Source organism: Cavia porcellus, unplaced genomic scaffold (genome assembly GCF_034190915.1).
Source record: "Cavia porcellus strain 051 isolate PalLab524CR breed Dunkin Hartley unplaced genomic scaffold, mCavPor4.1 scaffold_1, whole genome shotgun sequence".
Taxonomy (NCBI): domain Eukaryota; kingdom Metazoa; phylum Chordata; class Mammalia; order Rodentia; family Caviidae; genus Cavia; species Cavia porcellus.
In genome coordinates, this window is record NW_026947484.1 from 182,655,095 (window position 1) to 182,669,665 (window position 14,571).

A 14,571-nucleotide genomic window follows, 5' to 3' on the forward strand; every position below is an offset into this window, starting at 1 on the left:
TGGCTGTTAAACACTTACTAATACATTATTACCTGTGTCTCAGTTTGTCACAGAATTTGAGTCTTTCTCTTATATAAAAATACTGTTCTGTATAACTAAATAACTCGACTTTAGACCTTTTCTCACTGCTGTTAAATTCTTCAGCTATTTGAGATGGCTTTTATGGCCCATACCACCCTGAGCATACCTGACCTCATCTGGCATGGCTCTCATCTATCTGTTTCTGGTTTTACAAAATTAATGTTGATGCACAGTGTGAGTTATGGAAATAGTTTAACATTTACATAATAAATATAATATCTAATCAATATAATATCTAATCAATGACGTTGACCTAGAATGGCTATTTTAAAAAATATTTATACTACGGTCTATGTGTAGAATATTTCATGGGCCCATTAATAGTTTTTAATTGATCTTGTTTTATTATAATTTATCTCCTTTCATGTGATTATACTTATTTTGGTTTTGTGGTTTATAGCACTGGTCACATCTTGTAGAACAATGTTAACAGTGACAGATGGCTTGGATATATGTTCCTGATGTAAACAGAAAATAATCTGTTACTGTCAAGTGTTCTGAGATTAGTTTAACAAATGGATTTTATTAAAGGTATAGTTTTTCTACCTTTTAAAAGGGTTTTTAAAGAAATATGTTGAATTTTCACATTTTTAGCATACTGTCAATTTTAGGATTTAAAATTACCCTAATTTTAGGATTTTTAAAAACTAGAATTCTGTTTTAAACAACAACCAAAAATTCTACACTGTCTGTAGTTTGCTCCCAGTTGTAGCTGAGACTTCAAGAGCCTGGGGCAGCAGTGCTGCTCTGTCACAGTGTGTCTGCCGGACACGCGGTGCCTCATACACGACTGGCAGGGAAATAAATGGCGGGCTGGAAAGCAGAGGTCACATGGCTCTCATGCCATTTTTCTCCGTGTGGTAATGTTTTCAAGCACAGACAAGTCCTCTCATGCTTATTAAAGAGAAAACCTTAACATTAAAAGACAACCTTAAAGATAGAAAAGCTGTTTTAAAAGTGACTTTCTTTTTTTAGCCTGTGAGGTGGCTGATTCTTTCAAACCACTTCACTTTTCTTAAGTGATCTGGCAAACCTGCAAATGCAGATGAGGAAGCTGGTAAGACATTCCTTACTTACAAAAACAATGAATTAAGAAGCCTATAGGCTGGATCTGCTTTTTTCTTTTCATGACAATAGACTGTGGAAGAACCGATCTCCTCAAAAAGTGTGAGCCTCACAGAACTACACAGGATTTCTTATGTATTAAATACCAACAATATTAACAATACTAGTTTTTTAATTTGCTTTGTTCTTTTAGTACTGCTATTAGAATTACTTGGATAAAGTTCCTGAATTCTGAGTGTTTATCCTGACTTTGTTTTCTCTATCAGCCCTCTGTATTCAGTGCCTTATTCAATGCAAACATGTTATTTTATGTCTAAATTATTTTTGCAGTTTCAGTTGTACTGCTGCTGTTTTTTTTTTTTTTTAACGGATTCACTTGAACAATTAGGTCTTTGCTACCTAAAGTCTACCAGAATACAGCTTGTTTTGGAATCTTAAACAAAACAAAAATACAATTTGTTAACAAATACAAGCCCTTCAAGGAATCATCAAGGAACTTAAGATACTTGATTTAAATAATGAAAAGTTTAAATCATTAGTCCTAGGTAGTAGAGTTCCTGAAGTGAAGGGGTGTGTAAATTTCTTAAGTGTCTTCAAGAGATGAAGTTGATTTCATCTGGCTCCCACTGCCTTCTTCCTAATGCCTGCCTGGCCACCACCAAACTCTTGATTTTCTCCTACACAGCCTGCTCTGGGACAGCCTTCCCATCAACATACATCTACTACATTAAGAAATGCTGATGGCTCTACTTCTCAAATAGTATGGGAATCATTTTGTTCCACCTCCACACTGCTAACACCCTAGTCAAAACCACCCTAATCTCTAATCTGAATCACCACAATAAACTTATGTTTCTATCCTTGGGCCCTCAAAATCAGCCTCAACAAAGAAAGATGCATGATCAGAAAGTCATGGTACTTGACTTGGTGGTTCCTCTGCTGAGTGACTCTCTGACTCACTACAGCAGTTTTTTTTTTTATTAGTACGTGTTTGCAGTACATATTCACATTCGTCTGGGGAATGAATACATGTATATCATACAGCTTGTTTTGTGTTTTCTGTCCTCTTCCCCTTCACACTCGCCTCCCTCCCTCTACCTTTAAATCCTTTGTTTTCATTCTTGTAGTTCTTAGCTCATGTTTATGACATACAATGCTTACATTCATTGAGGTCATTAGGTTTTTTTTTTTACCAAAAGCTAGTATTTTTGTGACTTACAACACACAGATGTCTAAGTTGATTTACAAAGCCAAGACCACCTCTGATCTATTCTCTTTCCTTCTATTCCTCCAATCACTCTGGCTTTTGGGCAGCCTCTCAGGTTACTTCTATCCCCTGAATTTTGTATCTGCTGTTCCTTCTACTGAAATGCTCCTTTTCAAAGTACCAATCAAGCTGGCTTACCACTTCAGCTCAGGAAAGCTTTGCTGAGCCCCCCTACTGCACACTACTGCAATCTCCTTCTCTCTCCCTCCTATTCCCACTCCCCAATTTATTTTTTTTTCCATATAAACACAGGTCTTCATCTGATAAACTGTATGTTTTACTCCTTGTACATCTCTCTTGTCTACTGGAAAATAAATGTTTTGTGCTGTATGCCTGGTATCTAGAATAGTCCCTGGCACATAAAAATGCTCCATTTCTACTTAACTGAATGAATGAATCAGGTTATTGCATGAGGTAATGAAGGAAGTGACAGATTGCGAATGTGACTCTTGAGGCCATCACGTTAATCATTTCAAATTCAAGAAATATTTGGAAGAAGATGAAGTGGTGCATAGAAGCAGACTTTATCTTAATGCAGTCATATGGCTAAGTTGTGAAAACTGGTTCAAGAGATTTATTGAGCTGCTTTCTCAGATCAAGGACACTTAGAATTAAAGGGCTTTGAGTGGCTCAACTTGTCAGACCCCCTGGCGACTCACAAGATTGTTCTTCTACGATGTGACAAGACATCTGAACATATAAAACTGAAACTACAAGGGGTGAGACAGGAGCACTGTGAACAGGATCAAGGAACCACCACTGTTTTGATTCACACTGGATGTGTGAACCGAGTAACTGAAGACTGCATTTGTTTTCCACAGCTGACCAGTCCCAGAACTCAGTGAAGTCACTGAATTTAAGAATTAGAGAACATTTCCTAGAAATCAATTTCAAAAGGGCATTACTTTCTGTAAGAAAAAATCCCACTTTTACTGTTCAGCCTCTGAGTGAGGTGTATCCCTTAGGAACAGGCCTACCCCATCAGCATGGATCATATATATTTTTTAATTTTGAAGAGAATAAAACCAAATGAAGTAAAACAGAATAGAATCAATCAAAACAAAACAATGAACATAGCACATGACTTAAAAACAAAATACAAGGAAATCAATAATGGCTACCATAATGCCTCTTATCTTCAAAAGAATTTCCCATACCATCAGCTTTAATAAAATCAAACAAAATAGTACAGAATAAAACCAACAAAAACAAAACAATGGAAGCAGTACAGGACTTCAAAAGAAGAGAATAAAAAAACCACAGAGGGTACCATAATGGATCTTGTTATCTTCAAAATAGTTGCCTATACCATCAGACATGATACAAACAAAACAAAATAGACTAAAATCAGTCAAAACAAAACAATGAAAGCAATATAGGGCTTCAAAACAAGCTAACAGGCAATCAATAATGACTACCATAATATATTTTGTTATCTTTGAAACAGTTTTCCATGCCATCAAATACAATAAAATTAGACAACCTGAAACAGAATAAAACCAAACTAAACAGAACAATGAAAACAATATGGGTTTCAAATCACCATAAAAGATGAACAATGGCCACTGCCCTCCCTTTTTTAGACACTTCAGCCCCTTTTATTCTCACAGTATGTACTGTGCATTTTGGATCCTACTAACTCTTTTAGTTTTTTATACTAGATGTAAAAAACGATGTTCACCAATGTGACTCTGAACCATTTCATCCATTAGCGTGATCTCAAGTTGTATCCATTTACCTACAAGAGCTTCAAAGTTATCTTTAGAGCTGAGTAGCTTTCCATTGTGTAAAAGTGCCATGGCTTTCTTATCCAGTCTGCAGCCAATGGGCAAGCTACCTCCACTGCTTTCTGGTTCCCTGTCACATAAAGCACTGTTCTCTCTCCTTTGACTTTCAGTCTATGAATTCCCTTTCAAGTTAAATGTGTTTTCTTGTATAAAGCATACTGTTTGATCTTGTCTCCTGATCTACTCTGCCTGTGTTTCTTTTTTCAGTGAACTGGGGCCATGAAGATTAATGGTTATGGCCAACATGCACGGGCTTATCTCTGCCATGTTATTTTCCTGCCACTGGCTGCCTACTTTTCCCCTCCATTCAGTTGTCTGCTCCGTTCAGTGATCCCCCTTTGCTGCTGTTCCTAGAACCATTGTCTTTTTTATCTCTCTCTAGAATTTCCTTTAGTATTTTTTTGTAGAGTTGTTTTGGTTGTCATGAATTCCTTCAGTTGTTCTTTGTCATGGAAGTACCTTGTTTCTCCATTAATTCTGAAAGATAGTTTTGCAGGGTACATCAATCTGGGTTGGAAGTTTCAGGATTTGAAATACTTCAAGTTCTTCTTGATCTGATGGTTTGTGTTGAGAAGTCTGTTGTGATTCTGATTGGTTTTCCTTTATAGGTGATCTGTTTCTTTTAAAAGCTTTTAATACTCTGTTCTTGCGTTGAATTTCTGGGATCTTGATTATTATGTGTCTGGGTATAGATTTAGTTTGATTATGGCTAGCTGGAGTTTTATATGCCTCACTTATCTGAATGTTACTTCCTTTTCTTATGCTTGGGAAGTTTCGGACATTATTTCTGTAGACTCTTATGTCACTTGTGTTGACCCCTGCTTTTTTACACATACCTATTATTCTTAAGTTATGTTTCTTTTGGTTATCTTGCAGCTGTTGAATTGCTACTTCCTGGTTCCTTGTTATTTTTAAAAGATCTTTCCTTTTGCAATCACAAGCTGAAAACCTGCCTTCAAGGTTTGAAAGTCTATCTTTAGTTTCTTTCAAGCAGTTTTGGCCGTTTTCAATGGAGTTTTTAATTTCCTGGAAATTTCTTTGAATCTGTTTCATGCCTTCTAAGTCTTTTTTATAATCAATGTTGCCCCATTTTCCTATGCTTCTCTATTCTTCAGTCTATATCTTCTTTAGCAATGCTTAGCAATTCTTTTATGTTTTTCATTTCTTCTTTCATCTGAGATAGTATTTCTGTTCTAATTTCTTTTATAGCTTCATGAAGTTGTTTCTTTACTTCAGTTGCCATTGCTTCAGAAATTTCAGGTGTGTAACTCCTGATGTTTTCTGTGTTTATATCTCCTGGATCAGCTCTCCTTGGGCTGGAGGCCAAAGTTTGCCTTTTGCTTCTTTGTCTTGACCTATTCCCGGGTTCTTCCGGACAAGTGGGCAGTGGGGTCCCAGGCAATTCCTGCATTGGCTACAATTTCTCTGAAGTGACACTGTTTGGTTTTCCTGGACACTGCTGGCTCCAGGCTTCTGATGGTGGCCCCTGGGTGCTCTGGTGCAGGGATATCTGCTGCTTTTCCCAGCCTGCGATGGTTCCCTGATGGCTGGTGGAGTGCACATAGGGGTGGAGCTGGTGGCTGCCTCCAGGCTGAGTTGGTTACCAGTTGGGAACCTTGGTAATGGCTGCTGGAATGAGTGTAGGGATGGGCTCAGTCTGAACAGTTTCCACCAGTCTGCTCCCAGCTAGGAGCTGCTGGATGGAGCTGGCCACAGTTTTGGTTCTGGGCTTTTCTGGTCCAACTCCAAAATGGTTCCAGGCCAATCACTGTCTCCCACAGGTGGGTTTAGCCCTCTTTACTCATTGCAAGCCAGTGCAGTTCTCTGTGTCTGCTGTGCCCCTCTACCACCAGTCTCTTTGCAGAGGCCTCTGGGCTGACAGCTACCACCATCACCTGAGTGAGTATCCTCAGGTTCCATCAACTCCTCTCGCACAGTGAGTCCGGCTCCAGGCAAAGGTGCTGCGAGCTTCTGCTGCCTTAAGTTTTTCTTTTTCACTCTCTCTGTAGGCTTCCGTTCTCTCTTTAGATTCTTCTCAGTTCCAGGGGACCTACTTCCCCTCCTTCTTGTCTTTCCCCAAGATGCTACATTCCAGCATCTGGACTGTTTCTCTCAGAAAGGCTGCTTACTCTGCTGCTTACAGTTCCACCATCTTCCCAGAAGCCCCATGGCTCACATTTTTATGAACAAAATACAAGAGCTAAAGCAAATTTTGACCAACAAAAAGTCAACTTTCATGACACTGGGAAGATGAATTTGCAAAGCTTAGACCTATTCTAAGACTTAAGACGTGGTCAACTTCAGAATGTGTTTATAACCTTGACAAAGTAAAACACATTTTTTTTTTTATGGCAGAGCTGAAATGAAGCTGCAGCTGTCATATGTGAAGTATACCAAGTGATGACAAAGTGAGCCATGCTTATTGTGACACCCCACAGTGGTAGAGTATGATTATTTCTTAAAATGCCACCTTTCTTTTTTTAATTTTTTTTTGTCTTTTTCTTTTTTTTTTAATTGGTACCGGGGATTGAACTTGCGACTGCCTGCTTGCAAGGCAGGCGCTTATGCCGCTGAGCTAAATCCCCAGCCCCTATGCCATCTTTCTTATCACTCTATCAACAATGCTATATGGCTGGGTCCGTACCTTTAACTTTGTACTTTTGGGGACAGTTTATTACATTAGTTTTCAAATTATTTCTAATTAATTTTGAAATCAAAATATCATAGATGTTTTATGTCATTAAAAGATTAAACAGTACACAGACTTACACATGTGGAGCTCAAGAGATACAATTCATTCAAAACACAGGAATTTACTTTTCAATAGGGCCAAGGTCATGAAAGACAAATGCCTGAGAACTGTGACAGACTGGAAGAATTAACAATTAGATATGATGCTAAATGCAGTGTGGGATCCTGGACTGGATTCTGGAATCGAAAATAGTGTAAAAATGAAATAACTGGGAAAACTTGAATAAAGCCTATAGTTTTGTGAATGGTATTAAACCGGTAATAATTTCTTAATTTTGCTAAATGTATAGGAGTCATGGAAGGTGTTATAATTATAAGGTGGGTGAAGAGTACATGGGGATATTGTGCACTCTTACCTTTTTCTAAGTTTAAAATTATTTCAAAACAAATTAAAAGAGTTCTTTTTCAAAAAGACAACAATCAGTATAAGTACATTGTCCTTTCAATATCTGACGTGCTAAAAGTAAACAGGGACCAATAACAAAACCTTCCATTTATCACAAAAATATAAAGTCAAACACAAAGGAACACTATATCAAAATAATAGCAATTATCTATCTATACAGACTTAATACATAAGGTAGGAAAAAAACCATTATTTCAACTAACACTGGGTATATGAAGGACATTTCTTGTTTTTTTGTTTTGTTTTGTTTTGAGACAGGGTTTCGCTATGTAATTCAGGCTTGCCTTGAACTCATTATGTAGCCAAGGCTGACCTCAAACTCAGTGTAATCCTCCTGCCTCCTCTCGAAGAAGTAAGACTACAAGTGTGAACTACCAACTCTGGCAAGATTTATAAATCTGGAAAGGTTTTACAGTATGACCATCTAATTTCTTCTTATAGATTTTATTTAATCGTGTCTTGTATTTAGATAATGATATATACCTCTATATTTTCATCAGGCTTTGGTGCTCTGAAGGCAAGAATAGCTAAATTATTATTTTGGACAACCTGGACCTATCATAATGATTTGTGTGCATTAGGAATAGTAATGAATGTATATCAAAGAAGATCATCATATTCAGAAATAAAGCAGACCTATATATAATTCTTTCAGTTGTTAAAATAAATTCTAATTTAGACATACAAAGAATTTCAACATGTACCAAGCAAGTACAAAGAACACAAGTTTTGAAACTCAGCAAACCTGTTTACCAGTCCTGGCTCAACTCCAAAGAAGTTACTACATACACACCATTAAGGGCACCTCATATAATCTATATGCTCTTTAATCTCCTCACCTGTAACCGTTGAGACGCTATCTATAATATGTGCCAATATGTGCTATAATATGTGGTACACCACTACCTACAAAAAAGCAAATACATACTCGATACATGATTATGTATGATTATATTTTTTAGTTCAACATTACAGTATTAAACCCTAGCATGGAACTTGTTTCATCATCCTTCCTGAAAAGAAGTATATAACTGACTCAGGACAGGATCTCAACAGAAGAGTCAAAACAAGGACATCATAATTAAAAGCAGTGAAGCAGGATGAAGACACTTATTAAGTAAAAAGCCAGTTTGCCTCCAAAGTGTACGCCTTACTCAGTTATCAAGTAAATAAACCTAGGAAGGATGCAGAGAGAATGTTAAAAACAACGCTGCTATATAAAACATACATTGCAAAACAGAAGTGGAAAGGAAGATGTTTCACATTGCTTAAAGGAAATACATACCCAAAAAATGAGAATCGGTCGTTTATGTAACAGAATGAAAGAATGTTTGTTACGATGAGCATAAGCAAATCTTTCTGATGGATATACTCTTAATTTCTTTTAGCTTTATTCACTATCTTAAACTCTACCATCAATCCCATATGCCTATCCTTCCCTGCCTTTAAGCACCAGGAAGTATATTTATATGCACAAGGCAATAAAATCTTAGTCATTAACATGTGACTGTGTGGGCACAGATAAAAAGCAGAAGACAACAGAGGTGAGGGTTCCTTACAAGTTAAAAATGCTGTTTGATCTCTAAAGAGCTTCAGAGACAGGAAAAGTATTTTATTATTAATATTACTAAGAACAAAAACATTAGATACACTCTGTTGAGGGGAAAACACAAAGTAATTTTAGAGAATTAATCAAACTGGTCAATGAATTCTAATAGGAATATTTACAGTACAGTGGCATAAACTATCACTGCTCAGTGGCTACAGGTAAATAAGCAGATAATATTCACAACACAACACTTACTAGTAATGGACTCATATCTTTGAGATTCCTATTGCTTGGATGAAATTTACTCAGTTGCAATTTTATACAAATCGTCTATTATAAAATGGTATATGAGCCAACACCTGAATTTATATAGAGATTTTTTAAATCAACAGGCACTTGTTCAACCTGAATTGAAAAAATAAAGGGGAAAATGTAGTTTTATCAGCATTAATAAAAGCAAAATGTAACCCTCTTACTTCAACAGTCCACATTAAGAATGTTGACAATAAACAATAACATGCCACACACCAATTTATCAATGGTATACATCCTAGAAATAAATTTTGATAACGATTACCCTAATAAAAATTAACCCTTACCCTAATCACAATTATTAGTCAACAGCAATAGTTCATGCCAAATAGAAAAATCCCCTTTGAGAATTACAATGTTACTACTGAATACATAAGAAAACTAAACTATGTTGAATGAAATTTTCCTAACAATACTTAACATGACATAAAATATTTGTTTCTCTTTTAATACCTACTTTTTCATGCAGGTAACACAATACAGTCTACAGACTTTGAATTTACGTTCATCCCTCAGCAAATGAGGAAGGTTCACTTTGTATTTTTTTTTCAATCAGCCAGAGGCTATTCATCAACCTTAAGAAAAATCTGGAATACTTAAAAAAGGAAAGAAAATGACATAAGTTCTGTGTTGTAATTCTAGATTATCTGCTTACTAGCTAAATAATCTTAGCCTTTAACGTCTCTCTGTAAATCGGTTTTCTCACCTATAAATAGGACAGTTACACCTAAAATGTTGGAGTTGTTTTTAATGGTGGCTACAAATTTTCTGTTTGAAAGCCCACGCAGGTCTCTAATGAAAGATATATAAGTGCCTTCACACAGCACTGTACTGAAGATTGTAAAAATTTTAATTGTTTGATCAAAGAGTAGAAACTTAATAGAGATGCTGAGGAAACTGTCTACCAGATTCTGCCTTGATCTTAGCACTGCTTGTTGTAGTGATTACACATTACAAATGGAGAAAATGATATGGGTAATGCAAAGAAGACAAAGCCATGTATGGGGGTGCACACTTATAATCCCTGCACTTTGGGAGGCTGGGCACAAGGACATTTGAGCCCAGCCTGTCTTAGATCTAGTTTCAAAATAAAAAGTAAAAATAAAGTTCTGGGATGTAGGTCAGCATAAATGGTGGGTTCAAACCCAGTAATGTTAAAAAAAATACAGTTTCATATGCAACCACAACCAAAAACCTATGTAGTTCTTACTACAAATCAATTCAATAGAAAATAGTCTTCTGGACTCTTAAGAAAATTAAAATTTATCAGACTATAACAACACTGAACACCTATGTTGTGCAAGCTACCCTAAAAGGTACTGCTGAAGGCTGTTGGGGTCAAGAAATAATCCTTCCCTTCAATTAATATGAATACATAAAACAGAACAAAATAACTCCTACTCTAGAAATGCAAAAAGTTTTATGAGGCCACAGAAAAGATTCACATAATCCTAGTGTAGCCTTTAAAGCCACAGTCTCCCTTCTGGCCAGCCCTCATACTGTAGATAAACCTACCACATGACAGCCATTCCAAAGCACTTGTGCCAAACGGGTTATCCATTTCACACTTCTTCACTACTGCCATGCACCATTCCAGTGGGCTGTAATTTCTCTACTCATCTCTCATCACAACGATTACTCATCCTTCAAGAACAAATTCCATGCCTTTTTTCTTACAAAGCCTTACACAAACCCAGTTAGAAATAAGGAGTTATATCAGACTAAGGACTTCTCAGAGTGTTTCAGAAAATCACCATCCCATAAAATTAACAAGCCCACAAAGTCCAACAGAAGGAATCTAGGAGGCAAGAGAAAGCCTGTCAAGATTATGGCAATAACAAGAAAAGCAGAAGAAACTTGTGAAATGTGTCTAGGAATTACAAAATGCAAGGACTCTGAGCCATAGTTGGCTTCTCATCTACTATTCCAACAGGAATAAGAAGCACATGAAAGTTAACCACTGGTTAAACAGAGGGCATCAAAGAATGGAATTTAGTTTGCACAGTTCTAAGATGCTACAAATATTAAAGATTCAATTAAGTCTTAAAAAAAAAGCTTTGTCCAGGAACTGAACTTTTTCAACCAAAGGGCTTTGAACTAAAAATGGATATAAAGAAACAATGTGAAATAATACTATACAGTATCATTCATTTAACAAATATTTACCATCCCATCAGAGCTATATACCCTTCTAAGAGTGAGGACATAGCAATCAACAGAATAGACAAAATCCCTAAGCTATAGAATTTATGGAGAAAGTCAATCAAAATAGGTAAACAATTTCAAGTGATGAACAGCTTCAAGAAAAATACATCTGTGTAAAGGTACAGAGAATGATAAAGAGTAAATAAGGCCAAAGGGCTGCTAAAGACCTGAGAGGAACCAGCTCTGACAGATCTCAAGGAAGCCAGAGAGAAGGCCCTGAGACAGGAAGGATCTTCTCTTGCTTGGACAGTGTGCACTTGGCCAGAACAGCCATAAAAAGAGGGCCGGGGGGAGCTAAGAGGGAGGTGGAGGCCAGATTATGGTACAGAAGATATCTAGGAGTGACAAAAGCCACTGGAGTAAAGAGGATGTTGTAATTGAGTTACCTTTCTGATGACTCAGAGGAGAACTGTGTGACACAAGTTAAGCACAAGTTGTTGGTGACCTGGACTAGGGCAGTGACATACCAGCTATGATACATAAAGAAAGATGATGGACAGTTCCAGGAAGAAACGTTTGGAGAAGGGTATATTACACAAGCGACCTTCAATGTCACAGGACAGTCATGAACAAACTTCACGTTACTTCTTTACCCCTCTCTTCTCGATCAGATGGTGAACTCCTTGAGAGTGGGAGCTGCACTAAGGGGTTCTCTAAAATGATTTTTTTTTTTTTTTTTTTTGGTACCGGGGATTAAACTCCTAACTTCACACTTGCCAGGCCTGCATTTGTGCCATTTAGCTATATCCCCGGACCTCTAAGAAGATTTTTTAACATAAATCTTGACACTTTAACACAAATAAGAAAATACAACTTAACAAAATTTAGTAGAATGAAACTCAGTATTAGCCCAGAAATCCTAAAGGTGAGATTAAGTGAGGGAATTATGGGCTGTTTCAAACAAATAAGCACACTGAAATCTCTACCGACTGTTTCTACAGACTACCAGGACCACTGAGAACACAGAGAGATAAGACAGTCTCTCTTTTCTCTCAGGGAAGAGGTCAGACTTGGGGGGCCAGACAGGTCACATGTACCAGCACCACGAGGACTAGTACAAAAGGAGGCTGCTCAAATCTGAGACACACAGTGGCATCACTATTTTTAGAAAAAGGAAAGAGGAATGTCACACATTTTACAATTGAATTTACTTTCAACTCTGGGTAAAGTTCTAAATCAGAACATCAAAGGAGGGCATATGGGTACAGAGGTGACCAGTAAGAGGCAGCACATGGACCCAGGCAAGCCACTATTGCCGCTAGGCTCGCATCCTTTTTTGGTAGTGAGGGGGACACAGATTGGGAAGATATGATATAGCTAAATTTTACTAAAATCTGCTAATCTGCTTTTAACATCTCTGGAGATAAGATAGAAGGAAGTGGACTAAAATAAAGGTCAACTATATATGGAACTGCTAGAATGGGCTTTAGAGAAGGAAGAGCTGACCTACTAAACAAAAATGACTACCTAAAGAGAGATATTGAAAAGAAATGAAAATATTTTTAACAATAAATAAAATGTTAAATAATGTCAAGGCCAAACGACACTGACTTCAGAAGTTTCCCAGTAGACAGGCCAGCCAGACCACTTAATGGTGAGTAGCACCAACAACAAGCATTTCCTCCAACAAATCTAGACACAATTGGTTTGCTGATCAAATTACCAGGTAAAAAAAAAACACTTGAGAAAAGAACAGTAAATACACTGGATGATCAAATCAGAAATCCAAAGGCTATAAAGCTGGGCAAAAATCAACAGCTTTAAATTTCCTGGGGAAAATCCAAGTTTTCTACTTGTGTTTTAAAATATTTCGTATTACGAGAATCACCAGCACAGCAGGGGAAAGTTGGCTTGGGGCTTTTGGTTGACTGGTGGTTACTATAAATGAAGTGTTGAAAGGCTAATTAATTCAACCTTAGGCAACACTAAGGATCCACAAGCACAGACTGCCGACATTCAGTCTAGAGAGCAAGCAGGGTTTTGCACACCATGTTTTAAGAAGACTGTTAACACTAGAACTTGGTTCTAGTGAAAGAGACTTGGATAGCACTTACAATACGCGCTAACTGAACATTGCACTCTTGTCACTTCCAAAACTCCACTAAAACAAAGAGATTTAAAATACTTGCAGCTAGGAAGCAGGTGGGAGAGCATAAAATGAACTAACAGAATCCATAAAAGCTGAATTCTGAACCAACAATGGGAAAAGATGGAAAGCAAAGCAAGTTATGCCACAAAACTTCAAAAATTCAAAAATTAGTGATAAAATCTATCCCTGGAACTGGAGGTAAGAATGGGCTAAGAACAAGAAGCTCATAGGTATGCTGCCTACAAACAGTTTCTAAACAGTGGGACAATGAACCACCCCTCTTCTAACAGACACATCATATAGGGACACTACACAGAAAACAAGTGGATTACAAGCAAATTATATACAGAACATTGATTGAGACCAAAGCCTCCCACAACCTGCCTTCCCCGCTTGGGTCTCAGACTACCCACCTGCAGGAGAGTTGGAGAAATCTGACCAGCCCCAAGACAAAAGTTCCAGAAAGCAGGCCAGTCATACTATCTTAATATAAACCTCACAGTCAACAATTTCATTCCCAAATAATACAACGTTTTCAAACAACCTTTTAGAGCCCTGTCCTTAAATAATGAGCAGACATCTGAGAATCACCAGACATTCACAAATGAATGCTTTAGCCTGAGTGGCAGAGAACAGAAGAAAAATGACTTTGAAGAAAAAGACGCAGACATAGACAAAAGCGAACTTAAAGGTACACATCTACACAGATAAGAACAGACGATGTAAAAACATACTAAAAAGAATAAAAACTGCCCTAGAAAACTAAGAAATTACAGCAGAAATAAAAATGCAAAAGAAATACTGTACTGAGAGATAAACAGGAATAAAGACAAAGTGTTCAAAAATGAAACGAAAGATAAGAAATGAAGGAACAAAGGAAACATGTGGGAAGAAATCACAAAGTGATTTCTCTGCAAAACACAAATTTCCAGATTGAAAGAGCCCACACAGTGTCCGGCATACTGGATGAAAATAGATCCACATAAGGCACTGAAAAATGTCAGAAAATGGGTTACAAAAAAAAGTTCCAGAGGGAGCAAAACAACATTGTTTCTTTTA

At 37.1% G+C, this 14,571-nt stretch overlaps 1 protein-coding gene across 3 annotated transcripts in view; it reads right to left on the minus strand.

Moving 5' to 3' along the window:
* The window catches only part of Slc44a1 (solute carrier family 44 member 1), a 181,593-nt gene that overhangs the window by 150,314 nt on the left and 16,708 nt on the right, over positions 1–14,571 (minus strand). The gene's annotated exons all lie outside the window — the stretch shown is intronic.